This window comes from Protopterus annectens, chromosome 16.part0, assembly GCF_019279795.1.
Source record: "Protopterus annectens isolate FY-2018-M chromosome 16.part0, PAN1.0, whole genome shotgun sequence".
NCBI lineage: Eukaryota > Metazoa > Chordata > Ceratodontiformes > Protopteridae > Protopterus > Protopterus annectens.
This window is the reverse complement of record NC_056750.1, coordinates 419,680,853-419,702,209: the sequence shown is the minus strand read 5'-3', so window position 1 is coordinate 419,702,209 and position 21,357 is coordinate 419,680,853. Positions and strand designations below refer to the sequence as shown.

General features: G+C 44.4%; 1 protein-coding gene across 8 annotated transcripts in view; it reads left to right on the top strand.

Annotated features, from left to right (window-relative positions):
- Nucleotides 1-21,357, top strand: part of SCAI (suppressor of cancer cell invasion) — a 2,763,600-nt gene that overhangs the window by 1,275,617 nt on the left and 1,466,626 nt on the right. The gene's annotated exons all lie outside the window — the stretch shown is intronic.

Sequence of the window (21,357 nt, the reverse complement as noted above, 5' to 3'; positions counted from 1 at the left end):
TCAGCCCAAGGCTAACGTGACCATGGACGCTTCCCAGATTGGGTTGGGAGAGGGGCATTTTTCTGGAGAAAACAGTCCAAGGCACTTGGTCCCCCTAAGAGGCCAACTAACATATCAATGTTCTGGAGATGAGAGCAGTGCGTTTGGTGTTGCAGGCCTTCCAAGAACTCTCATCCTCTCAGAACAATTGCATTCCAGACAAGACAACATGTCAGTAGTTTGGTACATCAACAAACAAGGGGAAAACCAGATTTTATCCCCTGTGTCAAGAAGCCCTTAGAGTGTGGCAATATCTTCCAACTGCTTTCTAATGCCAACACATGTTCTGGGGAAGTCCAGTGTGATAGACAAAACTGAGCACATCCATCTTATTACTTATGAGTGGTCCCTCGACAACAAAGTGATGGATATGATTTTCAATTTGTGGGGCCAGCCTTACTGCGATCTTTTTGCCTTTCCCCTGAACAACAAGTGCAGCAGCTGTTTTGTCCTAATCCCCCTACTGGGGGAAACACTGAGGGATGCTGTACTCCATGATTGGCCCCCCCAGTCTTCTATATACTTACTCTCCAATCCCCTTAATTCCCAAATTAAAAACAAATGCAGAAAGCAGCCTGGTTGAAGAGCAAAGTAATCCTCTGTGCGCTTTACTGGCCTCAACAGATTTGGTTTCCCTTACTTTGGCCTCACCTACAGTATCTACCTTGGATTCTTGATCCAGTTCCAGACCTACTGTCCCACCCAACAGGCATGGTTCACCCATATAGCTCAAGCCTCAAACTAATAGCGTGGTTTCTCCAATTCCTTTAATAGCCAGACAACCAATGCTTTCTTCCCCTGTCCATTCCATACTTTTATCATCCTATAAACCTTCTTCTAGGAAACTTAACAGGGGTATATGGAACAGGTTTGTTTGTTGGGCAGAGCAAAGTCAGATTGAACTCTTCTCAGCTCCAGTTCAATTTTTTCTGGAATTTTTGGCGAGTCTATTTAATGAAGGTGCTAGCTCATCAACTATAAATGTCCAGCTAGCAGCAATTAATTTTCATGTTAGATTTCAAAATTCTTCACTGGCTTCCTGTAAGCTGTGCAAAGCCTTCTTGAGAGATACTCTCCTACTAAGGCCCCCTTATAAAGACCCGACTCCCCCTTGGGATTTAAATTTGATACTGCAAGCCTTAATTCACTGTCCTTTGGAACCAGCAGCAAAATGTGATCTTAAATTCCTGACATGGAAAACTATCTTTGTAGTTGGAATTGCATTTGCTAGAAGAATTTCAGAACTTCAGGCATTATTTTCTAACCCTCCTTGTTTGATTTTTCATAAGGATAGGGTAATGTTACATACCAACGGTTACTTCTTTTGTAAGGTGGTGTCAGAATCCAGCATCAACCAATTCATTAATTTGCCAGTATTCTTTCCTATATTTGCAAATAAAGGCAAATATTTATGCTGCTCTTACTGGATGTCCATACGCAATTACATTTTTACTTGCACAGAACAACAGAAATTAGAAAGACAGATCATCTGTTTATCTCCTTTGCACATACTAAATTAGGTGAATCAGTTGTAAAGATAACTTTAGCTAGATGATTGACAAATTGTATTTCCTTTTTGTGTAACAAATTGAATCTCCCCTTACCAAAACCTTTAAAAGCTCATTCAACCAGGTATGTGATGACTACTTCTGTGTTCCATCTAGAGCGTCCATGGACGATGTACATGTGGCTGCAACTTGGCCATATCTTCTTACATTTGTCACTCATTACAAAGTAGATCTGGTCTCAAGGGGTAGAGCAGCCTTTGGCTCAACCGTACTCAGAAATATCCTTCCTTAGAGTCCACCCAAGATTTTAGGTATCTGGGGACTCTGTCCCATTAGTTGAGGAATGAATGAAAATTCACAACATCAAATAAAGAAGTTATGTACTTACCATAATGTTCCATCTGTGTTTTCCATTTTCATTCTTCCTCAACTCCCCACTCACCAACCCCCACCATTTTTAATGACTGACTTCTGGAGGAAGGAGGGGCTTCAAGGACACTACTGTCCTTTGTGTTGAGCTCTAGTTATGTCATGTTATAATAGTCTTCTTGTCAAGCAAGCAAATAGGATTGGAGTGATGTTAGGAATTGGTGCATTTTGGGTAGGGAAGGAGCTCGAAAGGTTTTTGGTGGCCACTAGCTAGTGTAATGGCCGACTCAGATCTGCGGATCGGATACAAGCCCATTAGTTGAGGAAGAATGAAAATGGGCAACATAGATGGAATGCTATAGTGAGTACATAGCTTCTTTTTATTGTGCTTAAAATGAACAGGCAGACATTTATCTAAGTGTCACACTTCTACCCAAACAGAAATACAAAAGTAATAATCGTGAAGCTTTTCAAGAATTGGAGAGTTGGGATGAGGAGTAGGATAACACCTCTTCAGGAGACGATAATTTAAATGCCTTTCAACAACTAATGGCCCCATTTGACTTTGTTAGGACCAAATCGAGAACTCTACCTCTATGATGTAGTCCTTCATTAGTTAGAGGAATCTGTCATAGATCAAGGCATCAGTCAGCTAATGCTACCTGCCTGTGCTGAAGACTGGAATTTTCTCATTTTCTATCAGATTGAGCTCCTCCTGAGTATTACCGTCTTTCACCTATCCCATTCCTTTACTCTGTCCTGCCATCTCTCATCCTTTTTTCTTCATACTTCTGGGGCATAATTTGGTGTACTGATACTCCATCTCTTCCTTTTCTCTTCATTAACTTCCAGGGTACTTACTTTAGATTCTGATCCTACCCTACCTGTTTCCCTGCTCAGTTCTTGGTTTGGTGATTATCTTCCTTATGACATCATATTAGATGCTCTCATTTATGTAGATTGCTACTCTTACATTGGTTCCCTTCTTTACCATTCCAGAGCAGTCTGTACTGAGGCATCTAGATGACCCCCACCTTAACCTCTTGCTACTGGCTCAAACTACTTTAGTACCAGTGATGCTCACCCTCTCATGTTGTATCACTTCTTGCAACTCTCCATCTTCATACTAGACCCCTTTCATTGCAAAGTAGTACACTACCAAGTTGCAGTCCACTTTACCTTTGCTTGCTACTTTTGTATATACTGCATCTGTTTTTTTTTTTCTTTTTATTACCTGAGTGCCTACCTGCTCTTCTGCTGCAGTAACACTCTTATCTCCTCTTCCACCTAATTTCAAATGTACAGTCATTATGATATACCTTTCCAACTCAACACTAAGCACTGGTGTTGCTTCTACAGTAAGGTGTAGCCTGTCTTCTGGCATGCAGCTGATCTCTGTCAAATTTTCCTGTATCTTTCTATCTTGGCCAATGCTGCAACCAGTTTTTATAATTCCTAATCCCTTCTTTCCTCAGCATACTGACTGCTGATACAGGAACAATTCTGAGAAGACTGGCTGCAACCCCTTCTCCTAGTTTCTCTCTAGCATCTTTCTTAACCATGTTTGCTGTCACTTAATCGGTCTCCACTGACATGTCATTGATGCATGCATGCACCACACCTTATATCCACCCCTCCCCCCTGCTGATAACCTTGGTCACCTCCTCCCTCATTTAAGCCCTGAAGCTAGTCTTACTTAAATTTGGTCTGTTTCCCTTACCAGGATGCTCAACTTTCTGTGTAATTGAGTCTCTGGTCACCAAAACTTCCTTTTCTTCTCTGTCCCTACATGAGATGTCATCGTCTTCACTGTGTACCCCATGCCACTGCTCTTCTTCTCTGTAAACTCTCTCCTGTACTTCTGCCACCACCAGCCCTTCTTACTGTCTGCGCCGGTTAGCTTACTCCTCATTATATATCTGGTTACTTCCTTTGCTCTTTATACAAGATTTCTTAAGTGTTCTGTCTCTCCTGCCATTTGCTCTTTCTGTCTCCCTAAATGTCCTTCTTGACCCATTTCCTTCCTGCTGTCTTGTGTTTCTGGCTCATTTATGGTCACATTTGGCCTTGCTTTCCTTCTGTTTGCTACAGCTCTCACTTTCTTGCTGTAGCATATTCTGTTCTACCCCATTGCCTCCACTCCTCTGAAAACCACTGCCCGTGTCTGTTTTTTTACCTTTCTCCCCTATCTTTTCACACACATCCTGTCATCTAGCTTCCTGTTTCCTTCTTTATTTATGTCTAATACTGCCTGTTCTCACCTGACCTAGCAGCACCTCATATTTCTTGCTTTCAAGCTTTTCAGTGAAGATTTCCCATTCTCATGCAGACAGCAAAACCTCCATCATCTCAGAAGTCTGTCTCAAAACTCTTCTAATCTAATGCCTTCTACTACGGTCACATTCTAGTCTTAGATTCCTTACCTTTTCCCATTTGTTATTTATTTATTTGTTTATTTTTTTCTTTGTTTGTTTGTTGAATCTTTTGCTTTTTTACATAGGTGGTTTGGACCATAGTGGACTGTCAGAATTATACAAATTGTATATGTGAACTACATTTTTCTCTTTTTCCTGTTTGCCTGCAGTACTTGGGGGCAACTGTGGCTAATCAGACCATGCAAAATTATATCGTAACTCTGTTGTGTCAGTATGTTATTTTTGGCAACATAGAATTGTGTGGTGGAATTTATTGTGGTTAGAATTGTAGTAATTTTGTTCCAGCTTGCAGACTTTCTTCTCTTTTGAAATGAAAGTGAAAGGAGTGTATTTCACTGTATGTAAGTCACCCCTTGGATTATTTTTGGTGGTTTATAGAGCTTAAAGGTTTCCAAACTTGAATGGAGATGAGGCTACTGCTACTACTGAGTCTCAAAGTCAGTTTGAGATTATTGGATCTAGTTGATGTGCTGATCTTGATTTATTTTATAAGCACTGTAGGAGTGATAAAACTGTATGATTAATGGCGCTTTTAGCAAACTAATTCATTTAACACTTTGCCTGCAAGTTGTGAGGTATGTGTTGGCACTGCATGGTTGAACCACTGGTGTGGGAACTGATTATATCTTGCTTTTAGTGCATTTTTCTTATTTTAAAATTGGTAGGAACACAATTTTAAAATAAGAAAAAGCTTTCACTGTTTCACAACACATATGTGAGATAATTATTTGGCTAATGAAGTAACTGTACCAGTTAAATAATTGTCCTCAGCTTCACATTAAAATCAATAGGAAATTTGTCCTCAGCTTCACATTAAAATCAATAGGAAATTTAACCCAGAAGTGAATGGTCATACTATTTATTAGCATTACTTCTCACCTCTACCCCACAAGCATAGTAGCAGGAAGTGGCACTATGATTTTGTTCTCACTTTTTTTTCTGGCAGAAAACCATGTAGAGCTGTGGGCATATATAACAGTACACACTCTCTGCATACAATACACTTATATTAATTTTATTTTATTATTTAATTTACATAACAGTTGATTTGGGGTGGAGTACCTTATGGTAACAAGTTTAAATACGTCAATGTGTAACTTTTATTTCACCACTTTTAGCTGTCAGACAGTGAAAGTGATTGCAGCAAGTAACTGGTTGTTGGGTAGATGGTACAGTCTGCTGCTTAAAGTCAAGGATGGTTATTTTGATCACAATATAAAGTGATCATTCTGTGGCTTGGGGTTTGGGGATAGTGTGTAGTGTCTAAAAGCTAGAAATTGAAAACATTGCTGTGATTTTTTTTTCACTTTCTCCACAACCTAGCATGCGAGAGTTACAAAAGTGACAGTCTTTTTAAGGGAGGCAGACGTACAGGATATGTGTAAAATACAGGGCATGAGTGAAAAACAGAGCAGTTTTGTGATCTGGTTATCCTAAGGGCATTGAATGTCTCTATGAATAACAAGCTGAACGTCATTATTGAGGCCATTATGCCTACAGCTTTCTTCACAATCACACAAAAGAAATGTGGACAGCAAGTAGCTGTTTTGTTTTGGGGTAGGGCAGGTTGTTTATGAAGGCAAATGACCCTTACATGATTTATGGAAAATGAGCATTGATTGACTAGTTTGTGGAAGGGGATGTCTAAGAGCGAGAGGCTGAAATAGATTGGTGTGGTCATTGTTTCTTTCACTTTTCTGTCAATCAAATGGATGTTTACACAGATGGTGAAAGTCTTTTTTGGGGTAGTTGATGAGACAGTATGCTGCAAATGACATCCCAGAGACTTTTACATGATCATTGTTGAAAAGAAAATAATATAGCTTGTTGGTTGACAGTTCATATGTCCAACAGCAGCAAGCTAAAGTATGATGTTCTTCGTGTTTCACTGTTGCAGTCATCACATTTGGGTTATCTGACTGCAGGTAGCCCTCAGCTGGCCTGAATACCAGAGTCTTCGGATTTCTGCGTCGGATGCTGTCGCTTCTTCCCTGACGTCAGGTTGTCAGGGGTATAAAACATGTAGCCAACGCCATTACATCAATCTTTCTTGCCATGTGGTGCCCGAAGCAGAAGCAGTTCACAAGTGTCGGTTGGCCATCTCCTGAAATTTTCATTTTCGAGTTTCAGACCCGAAGTCTTCAAAAAAGATAAGTACCCTGTTAGCGATCCTTTTTCTTGCTCCAACTGATGTCAGTAAAAGTTAATTGTCTTACCTGTGGAAAGCAAATACCTCATAGAGATTTTCATTCTTACTACATCCCCTGTTTAGGCCCAGACCACGATCCCCCTCGCTGTCGGTTTTGTGCCTTGTTCAATGCCCGAACTATTCGTCATTGGGCCATTTTTGCAGCCAGTTACTTTCGTACTCAATCTATGTACTCCGAAATGGCTTCGTTAAGCCATCCGACTACCGATCTTCCGAAAAAACGCAAGGATAAAGACAGAGAATAGATTGCATAGGTCCAAAACTGCCAACAACACTTCTGTTAAGCTAGTCGCCAGTCCGCCGGTACTCAGTGAGGCGCTTTCACAGCCCCTGATACCCGTTACTTCAGATTTGCAGGCCTGTACTGAGACCCATTTGGAGTCCAGTATGCCGCGCGATGCTTCTTCGACTATGGAAACTGCGGATGTCTCTACCTTGGATGGGTCTGGAGCCGCTGTACAGACACCGGCTTCTGATGTTGTATTCAGGCCTACATTCATATTAAACCAATGCCATCATTTCCATCCAGAAGTTCCGAATTCCTCAGGCCAAAAACTTGCACTATGCCTAGAAAACCAACGACCAAACTGCAGGCTCAGACCCATATGCCTCAAAAACAAATACTTAGAATGGCTGAAGACCTTATTACGTTAATTAGGGAAAGGCAAACTTCCCCCTCCAAGATATCTAGAACTGATTTTCTTTCTGATTCTTCTGATCAGGAATCTGATATTTCTGCTCCTTCTGATTACCAGGATTTGCCCTTATCTACTTATGAGGATTCTGATACAGAGGATTCCATTCTGTCTGCTTCCCCTCCAGAAGATTTTTCTTTTGGTGAAACCTTGTATACTTTTAGGGAGCGTTTCCGCTGGGAAAGCCAGGATTACTCTGAGTCCAAAAAGAGACTTGGGGAATTCTTACTCTTGCCTCAACACAGGCCTTTGGATATCCCTCCTGTTCTGGACATTGTAGATGATGCTTTCTTGGAATCTAGCCTTACCCCAGACACTTAGCCTCCAGCTCCCAGAAAACCTGACGGGTACTACAGAGTACCTGACTCTCACAAGTTCCTCTTCAAGAATCCTTCTGCGGATCCAGAGACCATTCTCCAAGGACCAAAAGGCATTAAGGCTACTGCTGCCAAAAATCCTACCCCTTCTGATAGAGATTCTAGATAGATGGCGTAAGAAGGTATACACTTCTGCTACTTTGGCCATTAGGGCTTTAAATTGCCAGTTTCATATGTTAAGTATCAGCAGCATATTATGGGACTACTTAAACAGAAAATTATGTTGATTTCTGACTGTGCTGAACACAAAGAATTGCAAGATTTAATGCATTCTGCAGAACAAGTTGGTAAATAAGAAGTTATGTACCCACCATAACGTTCCATCTGAGTAGGTGGCTTCATTTGTCTGCAACCTTTGGGTCTTGGATCCGATATCAGATCCGAGCCGGCAACTTATTATACAGCTATGGATCCGAGCTCCTAGCTCCTCCCCTCACCCATAATCCCCTGCCAACCCCAAATGACCTCAGATCAAGTTTGCCCTCCTACATATACCTGGGAAGGTATCCCAACAGGAAAAAGCAGGATAATACAAACAAAACTAACTCTTCTGAAGGCCAGGGGGAAGGATGGGGGGATAATTGCAGACAAATGAAGTCACCTACTCAGATGGAACGTTATGGTGAGTACATAACTTCTTAATCTGGAGTAGAGACTTCATTTGTCAGCAACCTTTGGGACAGAGTCCCCAGCTACCTGAATCTTGGGCAGCCATCATGGAAGGATGTTCCGGAGCACTGCGGAGCCAAAGGATGCTCTCCCTCTGGAAATGACGTCCAGTTTGTAGTGGTTGATAAAGGTATGAGATGAGGCCCAAGTGGCTGCCGAGCAAATATCATCCAAGGGGAACTCTAGATCTAAAGGCAGCAGAAGTAGATATGGAGTGAGTGGAATGTGCACGTACTCCCTGAGGTGCGGGCCTCCCAGAAGCTTCATAAGCTAGAAGAATACATTGGGAAATCCAGCGTGATAAGGTGACCTTCGAAACGGCTTTACCCAAACTGAATTTGGCAAAGGAGATGAACAGCTGATCGGATTGTCTGTGACCAGCAGTCCTATGAATATAGAAACGCAGCTGCCTGTGCACATCTAAAGAATGCAGCTTGTACTCTCCTTTATTTTGATAATTAGGAAAGAAAACTGGTAGGTTGATGGACTGATTGATATTGGTTTCTGAGGCCACCTTGGGTAGAAAGAAGGGATTGGTCCTGAGGTACACTCTATCCTGATGAAAAACCAAGTAAGGGGGTTTCACGGAAAGAGCTTGAAGTTCCAAAACTCTCTTTGCTGAAGTGATGGCTACCAGGAATGCTGTTTTCCAAGACAGATATTTAAGTTCGGCCGAGGCAGCTGGTTCAAAGGGAGAAGCAGTCAAAGCTTGAAGAAGTAGTGATAGATCCCAAGGGTGTATGGCTTCTTTGATAGGGGGCCTGAGCAGAAAAGTACCCTTGAGGAAGGTTTTACATAGTTTAGCTGACATCAAAGGACCTGTCTCATGTCCCACATGGTAATGGGAGATGGCTGCCAATTGTACCTTGACTGTCAAACAGCTATCCCATTGCTGAAAAAGTCCGGTGAGGAAGTCCCAACACGGACGTTAACGGAGCAGTGAAGGGGTCCACATTATGATGTTCCACGCAGACGGAAAAGCGCCTCCATTTACTGCGGTAAACTTTCCTGGTGGAAGGTTTATGCGCTGCCACCAAGATGGCTTTGACTGGTGAAGAGATGCCGGGAGTCCTGATTAAGAGTGGAACTGGAGCAGCCAAGCTGTCAGCTTCAGGTTGTCCAGATTCGGGGTCGGTAAGCCTGATGGATGGGATATTAGATCCGGGCTGGGATCCAGAATCCAGGGAGGATTCACCAAGTGAGACCACAGGTAAGGAAACCAAGTTTGCCGAGGCCAGAATGGGGCAATGAGGATCATTCTGCTCCCCAACCGAGAGGCTTTCTGCAATAGCTTTAGCATTAGGGGTAGAGGAGGATAGGCATAAAGTAGACCGGGCGGCCAAGCATGCACTAGAGCGTCTCTCTGGGCTTCCCCTGGTGGGGGAATCAGAGCGAAGAAGCTGTCGCATTTTGTATTTGAGGGAGAGGCAAAGAGATCGCAGCAGGGTTGCCCCCATTTTGCAAATATCCGCTTCGCTACTCGGGAATTGAGAGACCACTCGTAAGGGGAAAGAATGGTGTGGCTGAGTTTGTCCGCCAGAATGTTGGCCCGTCCCGGAATGTGCATTGCGATCAGAAAGCGGTTGGTGGAGATCGCCCATTCCCACACCCTCATGGCCTCTCGGCAGAGAGGGTGAGACCTGATTCCCCCCTGTTTGTTGATGTACCAGACAAATGACATGTCCGTCTGTATCGCAATAGTTCCTACGGGGAGAAGGTTCTGAAGTGCTTGCAACGCTAACAGCACAGCCCTCATCTCCAGAACATTGATATGCAGGGAGGTCTCTGTGTCGTTCCACGTGCCTTGGACTGTTCTGCCTGAGCAATGCCCCCCACCCGAGGCGAGAAGCGTCCATGGTCACCATGACGAGAGGAGGTGGAGCGCAGAAGGGTTGGCCTGTATGGAGGTCTGGGGACTGGAGCCACCATAACAGGGCCCTCCTGCAAGCCTTGCTGATAGAGATAGGGTGATTGAGAGGAAGAAGCTGAAAGGACCATTGTACTTGGCGGGTCCACTGTAGTACCCTCATATTTAGACGAGCGCATGGAAGAAGCGTTATTGCCGCTGCCATGGAGCCCAGTGTCCTCAGGACCAATTCCACCGGTGGAGCTTCTGATTGGAGGATGGCCCGCACATGAAGTTTCAGATTCTGTAGTCGTTCCAAAGTGAGGTAGGCTCGCAGACTTCTCGTATCCAATCTGGCCCCTTTGAACTCTATCACTTGTGTCGGAGCAAGGGAGGATTTGTCCGTATTGATTGTGATGCCCAACTAGGGAGCTAGGCAGAGAAAAAAGTCTCTGGCTGAGCAGAGTAGATGCCTTGTTGGGGCGGTCAGGAGCCAGTCGCCCAGGTACGGGAAGACCTGCATTCCCTGGAGTCTCAGGTGGGCTGCTATCACTGCTAAAACTTTGGTGAACACAATGGGGGCTGTGGTGAGGCCAAAGGGAAGGACCCTGAACTGATAGTGGCTGGCTCCCAGCCGGAAGCGGAGAAACCTCCTGGATCGTCTGTCCATTAAAATGTGGTAGTATGCATCCTTGAGGTCTATTGAGCACATCCAGTCGTTCTCCCGCAAGAGGGGGAGAATGGATTGAAGAGTGACCATTCGTAATTTTTCCTTGGTTACCGACTGGTTCAAGAGGGAAAGGTCTAGAACTGGTCTCAAGTCCCCCGTCTTTTTTGGCACCAGAAAGAACATGGAGTAGAACCCTAATCCGAGCTGGTCTGTGGGGACGGGTTGGATGGCTCTTTTTTCTAGCTGCTGCTGGATTTCTGCGGCTGCAGCCTCCCTCTGACCGGGTGGTACATTGGGGAGGTTCCTGAGTCTGGGGACATGTTGCATTGGGATTTTGTAACCTCTAGATATGATCCGAAGCACCCAGCGTGATGGACTCCCATGCCGCCAGATGCCTCGAGAAACGCCCCCCCGACTGCCTTCAGAGTGGAGCAGTCGGGCAACCCTTCAGGGCTGTTGCATGGGCCGATCAGAGAAGGATTCTCTGGACCCAAGGTTTCTCGGGGCCCCTCTGCCTCTAGGGCGGCGTCCTCCCTGTCCTCCTCTGCCACGGAAGGACTGGTTGTCCGGAGCAGGTTGGGAATGTTGCGATTTCCGGAACCACATCTTTTTCTGTCCCTTTTGGTTCTTGGAGAAGGACCTCTGGGGAGCAGAGAAGCGGACTCCGATGGCAGACAACGTCTTCCCGTCCTCCTCGCTGTGGACAAGTGTCTCGCGAATGGTCTTGCCAAACACGGCAGAACCATCAAAGGGGGCATTCGCAAAGGATGCCTTAAAGGGCTCCGCGAAGTCACAATGTCAGAGCCAGGCCTGGCGTCTCATAACTAGGCCCGCTCCGCTAGCTCTAGCGGCTCCCTCAGTGGTGTAGGACAACAGCCGCATAGAGGTATTGGAAATAGATCTTAGAGTGGCCATACGAGTGGAGTACAACTGCTTGTCCTCCGGCGACATGGATTCTGGGGGGGGGGGGGCAGCGTATTCTTTAATAAGATCTCACTGCATCCTGATGACATGTGCCATGTAGTTTAGGGACCTTACTGAGAAGGTCGCTGAACTAAATACCCGCTTCCCAAGGTGATCCATCGAGCGGGACTCCTTGCTCGGTGGATGGACCGAGGGGCTCTCCAGAGCTAGTTCCCTCATAGTGGCTGCCGCCATCAACATGGCATCTACGGGGGGACCCTTGCTCCAGTGGGACCGGTCTGCGGGGGGGGGGCGGCTCAAAATCCTATCTGGGCGTTTAGGGACTGGCTCCACAGTGTCCAGCTCCTTCCACGCCCTGGTGGTAATAAGGTCCACCAGGGGGTCGGCCGGAGGGGACATCCAAGAGGTACACGGGCCTGCTTCGAATGCCTCCAGAAACACAGACTCGTCGGAGGAAGCCTTGGGGGCAGACCCCCCCCCCCCCCGATCCTGAGCATTTCCATGATGTTTCCAAAGGAGACATCCTCAGGGGTGACCTTGGGGAGCCTTCCCCTTCATCCAAGTCCGTGTCCTCTGTTAAAGACTCGGGGGAGTCCACGTGCCTCCTCTTGCACTTATGCTTGTGAGGCACTTCCTCGGGGGGGCTGTCCGAGGAGGTCTCACCAGCATTATCCTGTTCCAATGGAACAACCTGGGACATCAAAGCAGGCTGTCCCTGTGGCCGGGTGATGGAAGCCTGACCCAGCAGAGAGGGAGTGCAGGGTGGAGCCGTGGCAAGGACCGGGGGTCCGGATGCTCTCGACAGAGCCCTCTCCACTACATCGAAGGCCGAGGGGGAGCCGCTCTCTCTCGGCTCCGAAAGCCGACTCCCACTCGGATCCGATGAAGGGATCGGAACCGGCGCAGAGACCATTGGATCCCAAGGACCCGTGTGCTCCGACCTGGCCGGAGCCGAAGGCACACTGAGTCCCTTAGATCCGAAGCTCAGCCCCCGGCTCCGAGAGGTCGGATCCAACGATGGAAACGACAGACTCGAAGGCAGGGTCGGATCCGAAGTACCCAGTACTGTCGGTGCCGACCCACCCCCGGCTCCAACACTGCCCGGCTCCGAGCACTCCGAACCCGGGAAGCGGGTCGGATGAAGGAGCTATCGGTGCAAAAAAAAGGTGTCGAGCCCCCCCCCCCCCCGAAGGGGGGGGGAGGCAAGAGCACTCCCATCTGCAGCTGGGCCTGGATGAACCTTCTCATCATCCGGTCCAAGTCTGCATCAGAAAGGCTATAAGTGGATCTCGACGATTCCACCGAGGCGGGTCTGGAATGCCGTCTCGATGATCTCGATGGAGATCGGGTCTCCTCCTCCTCGGGTCCCAGGGAGAAGCAAGGTGATCGGATCCGAGGTGGAGGAGACATGGAAGCCATGGAGGGAGAAGCCCGCTTAGCTGGGGGGGCCGAAGCGGAGGCCTCGGCCCGCCGCTTGTGGTGCTTCTCCCTCCTTTTCTCCCTCCTGGCCTCTCTGTCCTCCGGCGCCTTAGTGGGAGTTTGAATCCCGGCCGGGGGAAGGGGGCAGGAGTGGCCACCACCAAGGGCTGAGGAGGTGCCATGGGAGAAGCGGAGGACGAAGCCGAATCCGGGGGCAGAAGTCCTGCCAGGATCAGCTTCGACCTCCAATCTTTCAGTGCCTTGGGGTTGAACGCTGCACAGATGGCACACCCCGAGGACAGGTGTTCAACCCCAAGGCACCGAACACACCGAGTGTGGCCAGCTGCCGGGGAAAGCTTATGGCCACACTCGGTGCACTTGGAAAAAATGGGATTTGGGGCCTCTGACATAACCCAAAAAAAACTAAAGTAATCTACGCAAGCACACTGGTCTCCAAACACAACACACACGCACACTACGACCAGCGAGGAGAGTATTTACACTAAAAATTAAAGAAATTAACGAAAGGGAAATCTAAAACACACACAAACTGTTTAAACAATGCAGAAAATAACTCTAATTTTACAGTTTTGAAGCACTTATCTGATAAATCGCCAAGAGCTCAAAATCCAGCTGTCTCATCTAAGAGCGGCAAACTAGATGAGGTCATTTGGGGTTGGCAGGGGATTATGGGTGAGGGGAGGAGCTAGGAGCTCGGATCCATAGCTGTATAATAAGTTGCCGGCTCGGATCCGATATCGGATCTAAGACCCAAAGGTTGCTGACAAATGAAGTCCCTACTCCAGATCATACTTTGCAATGTGGTTTTCAAGCTTTAGAAGCATCTTGTAGGGCTGCTGTCACTGGGTCTGTACTTAGAAGGCATGCTTGGCTTAAGGAACAAAACTTGCCAGATCATGTTAAAGCAAAATTACTGGATGCTCCCTTAAACCAAGACCACCTTTTTGGCAACAAAGCAGAAGTCGTCCTCAAAAGGATGGAGGAAAAAGCTAAATCTATGCAAACTGTTAAAGATTTCCTACAAGTACAGCCTCCCAGATTCAGTAGGCATTGGCCTTCAAAGAACTGGTCCTTTCCAGGCCTTCTCAGTCCAAACCCCGGAAGAGCAGACCACCTAGGCTACAGTCTCAGGCTATGCACAGATCTAAGCAGTGGGGGGCTCCCACTTCCAAAGCAGGGAGTAGTAAGCCTCCCCCCTACAGATAAATGGCACAATGACTTAGCCTTAACTCTTCCAAGCCCTGCTCAACTACCTGCTCCCTTAGGAGAAAAGCTTGCCCTGCATGCAAAAAACTGGGAACTCATTACCCAGGACAAATGGGTTTTGAACATAGTTTCCCAAGGATGCAGATTCCACTTCCACACACTACCAACCCCAAATGGTTGGCCAGACCTACCCTCAAATCAATGGGTGGAGGCCCAACAGCAGGTTCTCTCTCTTCTCGGTATCAGGGCTATTCAACCTGTCCCAGAAGAGCAAAGGGGACAAGTTTTTATTCAAGACTTTTTCTGGTACCCAGAACAGACAACTCCTGGCATCCTATCGTGGACCTCTCTATTCTCAACACCTTTCTGGTGGTTCCAAAATTCAAAATGCTAACTCTTCAACAGCTTCTTCCTATGCTAGCCAAGGATGCCTGCACATCCTAATAAGAGGATCCTGCAGACAATACCCACGTTTCAGGGTGGGCTCCATGCACTTTCAGTTCTCTACACTACCCTTTGGCTTATCTACTGCGCCCAGGGGGTTCACAAAGTGTCTAGCTCCAGCCATTGCATTTTGCAGGCAGAGAAATATTCAAATTTACCCATACTTGGACGATTGTCTGATTCAGGCAGAAAGCCAGGACTTGCCATTACAACACCTGGCATTCATAAAGAAACTTCTAACCTCACTGGGGTACACCATCAATGAAAATAAATCTCACCTTGTACCCTGCCAACAGATTGTATTCCTGGGAGCAAGCTTGAACATAACTTCCCAGATGGCATTCCTCACTCCGGAGAAAAAAGTTTGACAACCTACTTCAAACTATTGGCCACAAAACCCCAGCTATCTGCAAGGAAAATACTGCAAGCTCTGGGGTTCATGGTTTATTGCATTCTACTAATTCCTTATGCAAGACTGCATATGAGGAAACTCCAATGGTATCTAAAAAGCCTGTGGTGTCAACATTCTCAGGACCTGGAAACAATGATTTCTATCATTCCTTGTATGAAGACAAGAGTTCCTTTTGTGGGCAGAGGCCTGCTACCACAACAGGGACTCCCTTTCATTCTACCCCCTGCTGCCCAAACCCTAACAACAGATGCATCAGACTATGCATGGGGGGCTCACATGACAAGGCAGTGCATTCAGGGCAAATGGAACCCAAGACAGATGCACCTGCATATCAATCAAAACGAAATGTTAGCTGTACAGAATGCTCTGACAGCCTTCAAAGACTGTATTCTTCCAGGACAATTATTGTAAAGACAGACAACACCACAGTTATGTGGTACATAAACAAGCAGGGGGGAACCCACTCGTATTCTCTCTGCAGACTAGCCATGGCTCTGTTGAACACAGCCTTGAGCTACCAAGTACACCTACAAGCACAATTCTTGCCAGGCAAACTAAATTCACTGGCAGACGACTTAAGCAGAAATCTCATGGACCCACACGAATGGAAACTAGACTCCAAAATATTTAACCTCTTGAGGAACAAATGGGGGGGACTCCAGAGGTAGACCTGTTTGCCTTCCCTCAAAACTACCAATTGAACAAATTCTGCACAAGAACTCCCCACAGTCAAGCTTGGACAGTGGATGTCCTGTCCTTGACCTGGGAAAGCCTGTCGGTTTATGCCTTTCCCCCCTCTGCCTTTCCTCTCGAAGGTTCTACTAAAGATCAAACAGGACAAGCCAAGGACAATACTGATTGCACTAGACTGGCCATGTCAGCACTGGTACCCCCTCTTGCACAGTCTGACACTGCTACAACCATGGCACCTGCCTCAGACCCCTTCCCTGCTGTCCCAGCAAGCGGGCCAGATTCTGTACCCTCAGCTTCAAACCCTGAACTTTGCAGCCTGGCTAATTCCTTGAGCTCTCCTCCAGCATCCCCCAGTAAGCAGGTGTTGGATGTCGTTCTCTAGGCAAGGAGGCCTAGTACTAGAAAATCCTATTCTGAAAAGTGGGAAAGATACTGTTCCTGGAGCCAGGCTCAGGAGATGGGCACAACAGTGCCCAGCTTACCTCATATTCTAGAGTACTTAACAGAAATGCTCCACAAGGGCCTATCTTTCTCGTCAATTAAAATTCATGCCTCTGTCATTTCAGCACATTATAATACTGAGCCACCCCTCTTCTCTCACCCCTTGCTAAAACAATTCTTTAGAGGGGCCAAAAATTTAAGACCCCTCCAGGACAGCTCTCACTCCAGCCTAGGACCTTAACTTTGTATTGGAAAAGATCACTCTTCTCCCCTTTGAGCCAGCTGCAACAGCAGAGTTTAAATTCCTTTCTTGGAAAACAGCCTTCCTTCTAACCATCACTTCAGCAAGAAAAGTGTCTGAATTACAGGCCTTCATGGCAGTGGAACCCTTCATTATCTTCCATGCGGACAGGGTTTCCCTCCGGGACTAATCCTTCCTTTATGCCCAAGGTGGTGACTAGTGTGGCCCTAAATCAGTCCATTCATTTGCCTACTTTTTTCCCTAATCCACAAAACAAAGGGGAGTGAATACTACGCTCTCTGGACGTGCACAGACAACTTAGATTCTGTTTGGACAGGACTAAGCCTCTCAGAAAATCTGAACAGCTGCTAGTTGGCTTTTCTGCAGGTGCAGAGGGGAAGGCCATTTCAAAGCAAATCATTTCCAAATGTATAGCCCATTCATTCATTTCTGCTACAAGCACCATGGAAAACCTACCCCACAGGGGATAAGATCACATTCCACCAGGGCTGCATCTACCTCTGCGGCATTTCTCAGAGGAGTCCCTACCAGGGACATCCTAGAAGCTGCTACCTGGAGCTCTCTACATACCTTCACCAAGCATTACCACATGCCTATCTTTTCTAAATCCAGAGCTGGATTTGCCACTGCAGTCTTGCAGGGCGTAATAGCTGGCCCTAATGCTCTTTAACTTCCTCCTCCCTTCCTTAGCTTTGGGAATCAACCCAAATGTGATGACTGCAACAATGAAACACAAAGAACATAGTACAGTTGTGTACACTTACCATAAATGTAGATGTTAGAGTGTATTCATTGTTGCAGTCCTGGTTACCCTCCCTCCAGCCCCCTGACTTCTCTTGGCTCTACCTTTCCTTCTTGTTGGTATATTTATCCTTTCTTGTGTATATGCTTTTTGATGGGGGTGTACCATGCCATATAATTGCTTCCTATTGTGGGGGCACCTGACATCTGGGGCAAGAAAAACTGATGTAATGGCTTTTATACCCCTGACGACCTGACGTCAGGGAAGAAGCGACAGCATCCGACGCAGAAATCTGAAGACTCTGGTATTCAGGCCGGCTGAGGGCTACCTGCAGGCAAATAACCCAAATGTGATGCCTGCAGCAGTGAATTCACTCGAACATCTACATTTTTGGTAAGTGTACATAACTGTACTTTACTGTGACTTCTATTTTGTATGTTTTCTTCTTAGTGAGAAGTCAGAAGTATGCAGACTCTGGATATTGTTTTAGGGAAAATAAAGTGCAGTTACAGGATGACTTCTGAAAGATTATTAATGTGGTTAGTAGAGGGGGGTGCAGTATCAGTCATAGCAATATGGCCATTATTTTTATGTAATTCCTTCGTAGTCAAAGGTAGTGTTCCCTCTCAAAGAAGCACATTCCACTGGGATAATATACATGTTTGCTGTTGTACCCAAGCATCATATTAGAAGTCCTGAATTTTTTCTTTATGGCCTGCCTTTGAGCAGTTGCCATATGGCCTTTTATAGACGACTAGTAAATCCAAGATTTTAGAGGAGGGACATTTTTATTCTTAAATAGCTTTTGTTAAATCTTCATGTTTTAAACATTGATACAGATACACATACATTGATAGAAAAGAACACATACCTTAATAATAGATGTCATTATTTTCATACATTGTACATACGTGTCTTCTTTTTAACAATTATCATTCACTCCATTGCATAAATTGTTTAATTCCTGTTCCCTTAAATATTTCCCTTGTGAACATTATTCTGCATGCATTATTCCCACAAATTCCAGTTATTTATTTGGCATTTGGTCCTTCCTGTTCTCTGAAGATCCCAATCTACTGTTCTTTTGTCTTATTTTACATTATTAGAAGTAACTCTGCAGTTGAAGGAGTGAAGAACCAGTCTTTTTTTATTTTGTTTTCTTGTGCTTTAACTGGGGGGGGGGGGCTGTGTGTTTAATCAGCTGATAGCTGACAGGGTCAGTTATAAAAAGAGAGCTCCATGTAAGCAGCCTTTAGCAAGCGCAGTTGCTCATCACGCATAGACACTTAAGCTTGTGTTGCGTTGTAATGTGATGTGTGTGATAGGTGCAGGAAAGGCTGCTAAAAAAATAATGGTGAATCTGTAGAGTTTGTGATATTATTGCAGGTTCAGTTAACTTGTTTTTGTTTTTATTTTTTAGATCATTTTATATATTTTTGCTCAATTATGTATTCGCATGGATAAACTGTCCAGTTTTTGTCTATATTCTCTACTTGAGGAAAAAGCAGTTGTATGTTGTTGTCATTGTAAAATGTATAGCATGACAGACCAGAATTTAGTCGATAGAGATAGTAGCACATGCATTAAATGTAGCAATTGTGTAGATTTGGAATCTGAAGTAGGTCTCAGAAGGGAACTAAGTATAGGAGGTGAAACATATGTAAGAACTGTAGAAGTTGGAATTCATATCCTTAAAGACAATACAAATGGGGTTTATGTTGCTGAATTTAAGTTTGTTTCACTGTGGATCAAGGGACACAGACTGGAAACAACTTAGTTTTAACAAAACAAAATATTATAATAAATAGTAGTAATATAATATTTTGTCACACGGGTGTACAAACCAAAGTAATTGAGTTTTCTGATACTCAGTGGTGAAAAGACCTATGTCATTTATGAATTTAGTCAAGAAGGGTTATGGTAATCTAGGTTACTTGGACACAAGTCAAATAATAAAAGGAGGAAACAATGAAATGAAAAAGTCTAAGAGAGATAGTGATAGCAAAGAGCATAGTTTAGAGGAACTTTCATAACAGGAGAATTAAAAGGTGAAATGCTGGGAGTGGCTTTAGAATTAGATATGAAGAAAATGATTTACAAAGGATCTGCTCTCCTTGAGTGTTATTAATAGGAGATTATATCATTAGATTATCCACTAGACTCCTGAGCAATATAGATCAGGAAAACATCTCAGTTACCAGTTTGTGAGGTAGTAAATTGGTGGACATTTATTCAGGTTTATTGAAGTTATTATTGGATTGGACAACTTTTGATTCACTTATTATACATGCTGGTGTTAATGATTTGGCAAAGACACCTTTGTTGCACATATATAGAAAGGAGCAGGATACTTTTGAAATATGTTCTCAAAAAAGGTTAAATTTGTGTTTTTTTCAGAAATTCTTCAATCACTGGCTTTGTTGGACTATCAGTTTACTAATGCTCGAATATTTAATACATGGTTTTGTAATTTTTGTGCTCTGATTTAGGACATGGGACGACTTCTGTGGACATGAGAATCTTTTTCATAACAAGTTCCATGTGAGTTACTGTGGGGGAAATACTGAGTAAGGAAATCTATGACATTGTTAAAACATTGTTTAGATGTTGCCCAAATGTTACGTCAGGAATGATTTACAGATTATTGACAGCATCTGTAAAGATCCATTGCGTAAATGATAGGAGTCTTAAGAAGCTAAATGAAAGAACTGATAAGTAGTCATGGGACTGTGAATATGATGTGGTTGTGATCACAGAGTCATGGGACTGCGTAGGGGGTTGTCTGCATGATTATCAAACATTTCTGTGTTTGAGAAGTAGCAGAATGGGAGGTGGAGTTGGCAGCATTTGTATGTAGCACAATAATTACTAGGGCATTTGACGTTAACCACAGTAAGGAACTTATGTTCCTAGAATTAACTATTGATCCTAAAGTTAAACCTTTGCATATACTAATTTGTTACAAAAGTCTGACCTTGTCTATCTCGCAGCAACATTTGTATGTAGAAGAGCTAAATAAGCTTTCAGAAGCAGATTGCCTGATCAAATTGGGTGATTTTAATTTTCCTAAAATTAACTGGATGAAAAGTATAGCTGAGAGAGTGGTTTAGGATGAATTTTTGGAGTATCGTTCCTTTCAGAATTTTACCCAAGTTGTTAATTATCCTACGGGGTCAAATCGTATTTTTAGATTTACTATTTACTAAAATCCCTGATAAGATAACTAAAGCGAAAAAAATTATGTCCACTAGGTAACTCAGAGCATATGGCATTTGAATTTGAAGTGATAAGATAGAATCAAGTTAAGCATCTGCCAAAGATCATATTTGACAAGTCACTATTTTTTATCTAGATGTGATACATAAGATTATCTGTATTGATTTATCAGTAGCTGATATAGAGAGGCTTAGTGTAAACTGGGATAACTTTGTAATGGGCATCTTAACAAATGTAAAAAAAAAAAAAAAAATGCCACAAGGAGACATGAGAAGTATACTTCTCCTTGGTGGAATATAACTCAGTTTATATTACTGAGAAAGAAAAAGAAAACTCATAGTATCTGGTAAAGGTTCAAAATGAGTTCTGTGTAGACCATATAACTTGATAATCAGAAAATTGAAAGCATCTGTAAGGGAAAAGTAAATATGAAAGGCATCTAGTGACCACAGTACCCATAAATAAATTCTGCTCAGATGTTAATCAGTCTAATAAAAAGAAAAAAGTGTTTGGTCCAATTTTTTATGAAAGAGAAATATTACATGTAGGAGGAAAAACTGGCAAATGTGTTTAACAGTTATTCCTTAGCAGATGATGACCTTGGACCAAAAGCTACAAACGTTCTGAGCAATACGGTATTTGATGAATTTGTCTTCCCCAAGTTTGGCCTAGATTTGGTGAGATTCTTTTTAAGACGTATTAAAGAGAGCTGCGGAATGAGACTAGACAATTTACCAGGTTCTTTCTGGGTAGCTTTTTA